Raw genomic sequence first — 6333 nt, forward strand, 5'->3', positions numbered from 1 at the left:
CCCAAAATACTTGTCCATTTACAAAACCAAGATATAATTAATTATTTTTTCCTGTTTTATCCTTAACATTAATTGTTTTTCAAAATAACGAATATTGATTAGAGTGTAATTAATTGGAGAGAGATAAGAGTCATTTAGTAAAAATATACTTTCATTTATGATTTCTTAAAGGGCGTGTAAAAGAGAAAGTAGCCAAATAATATGGGACGGAGGGAGTATATAAAGTGTAATAAATTTCTATTATGTATTTTGAGAACCAGTAATAAAATTCAACTACATGATGCTAACAATGATACCAACATCCTCGACCACATTTAAATGTAAAATGATACCTAAATTTACAAGTAACAGTGGTAAAAATATCACTTAGTCCTGTAGAAATAATATTCTTAATTCTATGATGCACTGATTAATATTCTTCTTAAAAACTCAGAAACAAATATATGCAAAACGCAAAATCTCAATGAAGGAACTGAATGTAAAGTAGCCAGTGCCACGTAGTAGACGCTTTAAATTAATGGATATTAAAAAATGGGCAAAAAAAATCTGGACAGCTAAAAGTTACTTAAAAAGTTACAGTGGTAACACAATAAATAGACCAATAAGAATTTAACGGGGAAAATAAATAGTATTTGTATAATGTTGTACAATTAATCAATTATGTTTTTACCCAAAAATATAGAAAATAACCAAACAATTTTGTCTGTGATAACCACGTGGCCAGATGATGAGGTAAAATGGGCCAGGAAAGCATGCAACTTATAGGAAATGCCATAATATTGTCTCTGCAATTACTAATATGCTCTTGTTCGTCCATCTTAGTCACTTCTATATAATAATAAAAAATTTAGTACATACCATTTCATAAGTTGGCAAGTAAAGAAATTTGTCTTACCCAGTTAAATATGCATTCAAAAATCACTTCCAGATAGCTGACAATCTCTCTTCATTGGCAGCGGAGCATGAAGTTCAAGTCCAAAATTTTGAATTTCCGCAAGCGCTTCATTTTCCAACGGGTGTTATTTCAAAAGATGAAGAATATCTTAAGGAGTTCTGTAACGATCCGTTTGGTCGTTATTGCATTTTTACCGTTTTTATCCGGTTGACTCGTTGCCGAGCCTTGTTAGTACTATTTTGACATGCGGGGACCGGTGGCACAGTTCACTAGGCATCGTTTTGGGTTTTGGAATGACTTTTAGAAATTTGGCCATAAAGCGAAAACAGTTTGACTCGAAGTTGACTTTTGGGTAAACGTGTCCGTAATCGAATTCCGACAGTTCCATTAGGTCCGAGCGGTGATTTATGACTTAGTGGTATCATTGGTTTGGTTCCTGAAGGGGTCGGGTGTGATTTGAGTCATTAGTTAAGAAACTGGTTAAGTTAGAATTGGAGTTGACCACGGTCAACATTGGGTCAAGATGATCCCGTGTCGATGTTTTGGAAGTTCTAATAAGTTTGTGTGATGATTTTGGACATGTCCACAAAGTTTGGTTAGATTCAGATGAGTTTTGGAAAAATTTGGCTTGTATAGTGATTGTTTTCGATTTCGACATCGATTTGAGTATAAAGGGTACCATATTGAAGAAAAGGCCTTTGATTTGTGTTTCGGCTGAACCATTATATCCGTATAGTAATTTTGAAACCATAGCAACTGAAATCATCAAGTTTCGACATCGTATGAGGGATTTATGGTCATTTTACTAAGAATTGGGTTGCCAGTTTTTTTCAGATTAATTACGAAAATGCCACTGATTTCGTATTTAAAAATCTGCACAATTTTAAATATTGAAACTTCCATATCTCCTTCATTGTAAGGTCAAATAGAGTGATTCAAAAGCCTAAATTGACCGGAATTTCACAAGAAATCCATTGGAGGCATCAAAAGAGGGTTTCGGGATCATTTGGCACAAGAAACGAGGCAGAACAGCTGGGCGTTTCTGGCTATTAATGTTGTTGGAGTTTTTCTCATCTTGGAAGTTTGGGTTTGGGAGAATTCAAGGGTGTTCTTCAAGTTTCTTTCATGGGGTAAGGTCTAAACCATAATCTAAGTATTTCCCTTTGATTCATTCCATTGGTTTAAGCTTTAATCCATGATTTCCAAAGTAGGAAATTGGAGTTTTTCATGAAGAAGATTAATGAGTCGTTCTTGAGAATTTCATAAAATTGGTTAGAATTCCTAAGTTGCTTTAAATGATGAAATTGATTGGGTTTATGCTAGATTACGATGTATCTAAGGTTGATAATTATATACCTTCCATTATTAGTGTTGAATTCTTGAATTTAAGAGCTAGGGTTTATACCTAAAATTGGGGGTTTTGCTTGGATTTCGAAATTTGATGAATCCTTGAGTTAATTTAGTAATTAGTTGATGGTTTTTGATCACCTAATGTTTAGTTGGATAATTTACCCCCAAATTTCCCGTTTTGCCCTTATGGGTCCCGTTTCCCTAATGCTAGGGTTGGTTTTCGACCCAATTTGAATGATAGCAATATAGGTATTGATCTTTATGATTTTTAATCAATATTTCGAATACGAATAGACTTTATTGATCTTGAGGCTCAGCGGAACGACAAGGCTAAAAAGTGATTGTCGGTATATTGCTATTCGGCCATCCAGGTAGGTTATGGCTTACCCTTGGTGAGACTTCGTATAGCGAAACATATATTTAGATTATATTGTCGGAGAGAGCATGTAAACTGATACGCTCAAATTACACCTATTAGTGGCGTAAAGCGGACGTTGTCAAATATAGTAACCCAAACAAGGTTGGGGTCGAATCCCACAGGGAATATGGAGAGAAAAGGATACTAATTGTATGCGATACTAGTCTTTAAAGGTTTTAATCTTATTCCGAACAGTTTGAAAAGAGATTTGGTTTGTATTCGCTATTTTGAAGTGTTTGGAATTTGTTTGGATTTGGAGAACCAAAGTTGTGTCCCCGCGATGATTAGATGTTATGCTATGGGTGTCAATATGATATATTTATAATGGGTCGGGGTTATGTATGCACTTAATCTCTAATGCACTTTCTAATATTTTCCAATAGTTAGAAAATATTTCTTTTCATGATTTTTCCAAATGCAGAAAAGTTGTAAATAAGATTGATTAAATATGCCAAATAGAACTCATCTTATCCCTAAGCGAGTTCATTAAACGAGGGTTAGCGCCCCGAGTCCTTGTTATATTATTTCAAATCACACCCTAGTTCATCTTTCCAAATAAACTAGGGTTTGTGCATGAACAAGTGTTTGCAACCACTAATGAACAATGAATGCGAGAAATAATAAAACACATCACAACCCATTATATATATATACAATGTTAGACACCCATTACATAACACCCATCATTTGGGTCCACAACTTTGATTAAAGAAACTACTCACACATTATGGTCTCAAAAGTAGTAAGCAATAAATGAGACATAAAGCTTACAAAGTGTGATAAAGATGATGGAAAATGGAATCTTGTCGTCTTCACTAAGCTCCAAAAGGGGAGTATTCAATGCTCACCCACCAATGGAACTTTGTTCACGTGGTTACAATTAAAATTGGCTGCCAAAAAAAAATCTAAAATGTTCTTTAAATAGGCTCCAAAAAACGCACAGCAGCGACTGACAAAATTTCCCCTGATAGGAAGATCGACGGACCGTCGATCGTTCGACGATCCGTCGATTTCTCCGTCCTTTGTACCTTCAGCAATGTGTTCCATTCGACGGTGCAGTCAATCAGTTCGACGCTCCGTCTTGTATTCCGTCTTTCTCTCTTCTTGTTGAGAGATCCTGATTGACGATACAAACGACGAAGCGTCGATCAGTTCGACGCTTCGTCGATGCTTCCGTCCTTTCTCGTCTTCAACTTTGTCATCACTGGAAAATCGAGCTTATCGACGCTTCGAAGGACGGTTCGTCGGCTGATCGACGGAACGTCGATTCTTCATTTCTGGCCAATTTTTCCTTTGTTCTTTGCTTTTTGCTTTTGGGCCATTGTTTTCCTAAAACACAACAAAACATATTAACGAGAACCAGACTTACTTGAAAACAACCAAAATTCATAGTAAAAAGGCGTCGAATGTGCCACAAATCTGCGGCACATCATAAACCTTCGGGTGTAAAGTTGGGTTGGATATTGTCTTAGGTTGGGCCCTATTGCGTGATTGGGGCTGGCCACCCCATTGTGTCGTGACTTAATTGTTCTATTGTGTTGGCTTGATTCCACGTGTTGTTAGTAGATATTGGAATCTATTGTCAATCTGGATTGTGATATTGTAGTATCTTATGGCTTGATGTTGATACGAGGATAGAGTTCTATATGACTTGTGTTGTCTTCACTGATATTGTTGGCGTACCCATGTTGGTACTTATGACACATATATTATTGGTCTACCCATGTTGGTACTTGTGACTTTGATATGTTATTGGTGTACCCATGTTGGTACTTGTGACATTGATTATATTGTTGGCGTACCCATGTTGGTACTTGTGATATTGATCAGATTATTGATGTTGACACATGCATTGCACATATGCTCATCCATTTATGATACACTGTTGATACCTTGATGAAACACTATGATGAGTTGGGCTCGATTTTTACTTGAGTGACGTGAGAGTCCAATATCCGATGTTCATTCCAGAATCGTGGATTGAATGAGTACATGGACTCTGCGAGTCCCCCAGGGTGGCTGGTGAGAACCTCCCGTGGGCAAAGATTCGGGATCTCGTCTGTCTGTTGGGCAAAGATCCGGGACGAGGCACTTAGACTTCACGAGTCACCTTGGATTGTGCTACCGAGATGTCTATATTTTCGTCTGGAGTACATGTGTACACTGTATTTGCATGGCATTTCATTGCATTCATACATTATCGCACTGCATTGCATTGCATCTTGGCTTTGTAATGATTCAGTGTTGTTTTTCTTTTATTTGATTTTCGGATTGTATATATATTGAGACTTGGTACACTTGGGTTTAGATGATTCAACCTAGGTGATGAAAGATACTTGGTTCTGGTTGTGTTGACTTATACGTGTTGATTTATCTGCCTATCCTGCTTTATTGTCTGAATTATGTTAGCTATACTTAGTCGGCCGATGACACCTACTAGTACTGTTGTTTTGTACTGACCTACGCTTGCTGCATTCTTTTATGGATGCAGAGTATTAGACAGGTTTCACTTTTTCCCCTCGCAGCTGATTGGCGAGGCGGCTGTAGAGTCATTCCAAGGTGAGCACGATGATGGTCGCTACCCGAATGCTCTTTCCTTTACTTACTTGTCTTAGTCTTATTCCGAGACAGTTGTATTATGAGACTTTATCATCTTCCAGACTTGTAGTATTTAGTTAGTGCTCTTGTATGACTAGACCAGATCTTTGGGGTTGTATTTAGTAATTCCGCACTTTATCTTATGTGGATGATTTGAAACTTATTCTATATTTATTTCTTTCGCCTTTAATTGAATTGGTTATGTTGGGATAAAGGTTCACCTATCGCGGCGGGAATGATAGGTGCCCGCACGGCCTAGTAAAATGGGTCGTGATAAGTTGGTATCATAGCCCTAGGTTACCCGGTCTATAATACAAGAGCGTGTCTAGTAGAGTCTTATAGATCGGTACGATGAGCTTCGTACTTATCTGCGAGAGGCTATAAGACATTTAGGAAACTTTGAATTCTTTCATTCTCTCATGCGACCTTGTTCAAATTGGTATCTAGTCGATTCCAATTAGTATATGGACCCTATTATCTTGATCGTCTCGGAAGATGAACATTCGTCCCTAAATTCTTATGTGAATGGTTGATCTATCGCGTGTTGTGGGTTGGGTGCGAGATATGTTATTCTGATTTGGGAAGGTGATCAAGTTCAGTCCTTAGTCATTGCTTGAGGATTCGATTGTGTGAGTCGCGATTAGACTCGGTTGTTGTGCGGAGTCGCAATTAGACTCGTTTATTGTGAGAGTTCGTGAGAAATGGGAAGGATAGTTTAGAGGGTTACAAGGGCTCCATGTTTCAATAGTGGGTTGCTTGATGATATGATCGATTTGACTTTAGCTTCGTCAAGGCTTTATGATAGTGTGTGTGGCACTGGTGAACGAATGGCGGGTCGACGATTCAACAACGGTAGAGTATTACACTTCGATAGGTGAGAACAAGTGTAAGTTTGGTGATGACACCGAACGTGGACAAGCGTATTGTGATCGCGTGTAATACAGAAAAAGGAGTTGACAATAAGGACAGGAAGGAAGACTTTGTGAAAAGCGCATAGCGAAGTGAGACTTCATAGAATATCTTGGACATGAGTACTTTTCGAGAGATTGAAAAAAAATTGGTATCTGACATG

At 37.6% G+C, this 6333-nt stretch overlaps 1 long non-coding RNA gene across 1 annotated transcript; it reads left to right on the forward strand.

The window, feature by feature from the left end:
* The first annotated feature begins 1769 nt into the window (after positions 1–1769).
* Positions 1770–5420, forward strand: LOC132611434 (uncharacterized). The gene is made up of 2 exons (XR_009571637.1): positions 1770–2025; positions 5155–5420. It is a non-coding gene; the product is annotated as an uncharacterized LOC132611434 (long non-coding RNA).
* Positions 5421–6333: the final 913 nt, after the last annotated feature.

The sequence above is a fragment of the Lycium barbarum genome, chromosome 9, assembly GCF_019175385.1.
Source record: "Lycium barbarum isolate Lr01 chromosome 9, ASM1917538v2, whole genome shotgun sequence".
NCBI lineage: Eukaryota > Viridiplantae > Streptophyta > Magnoliopsida > Solanales > Solanaceae > Lycium > Lycium barbarum.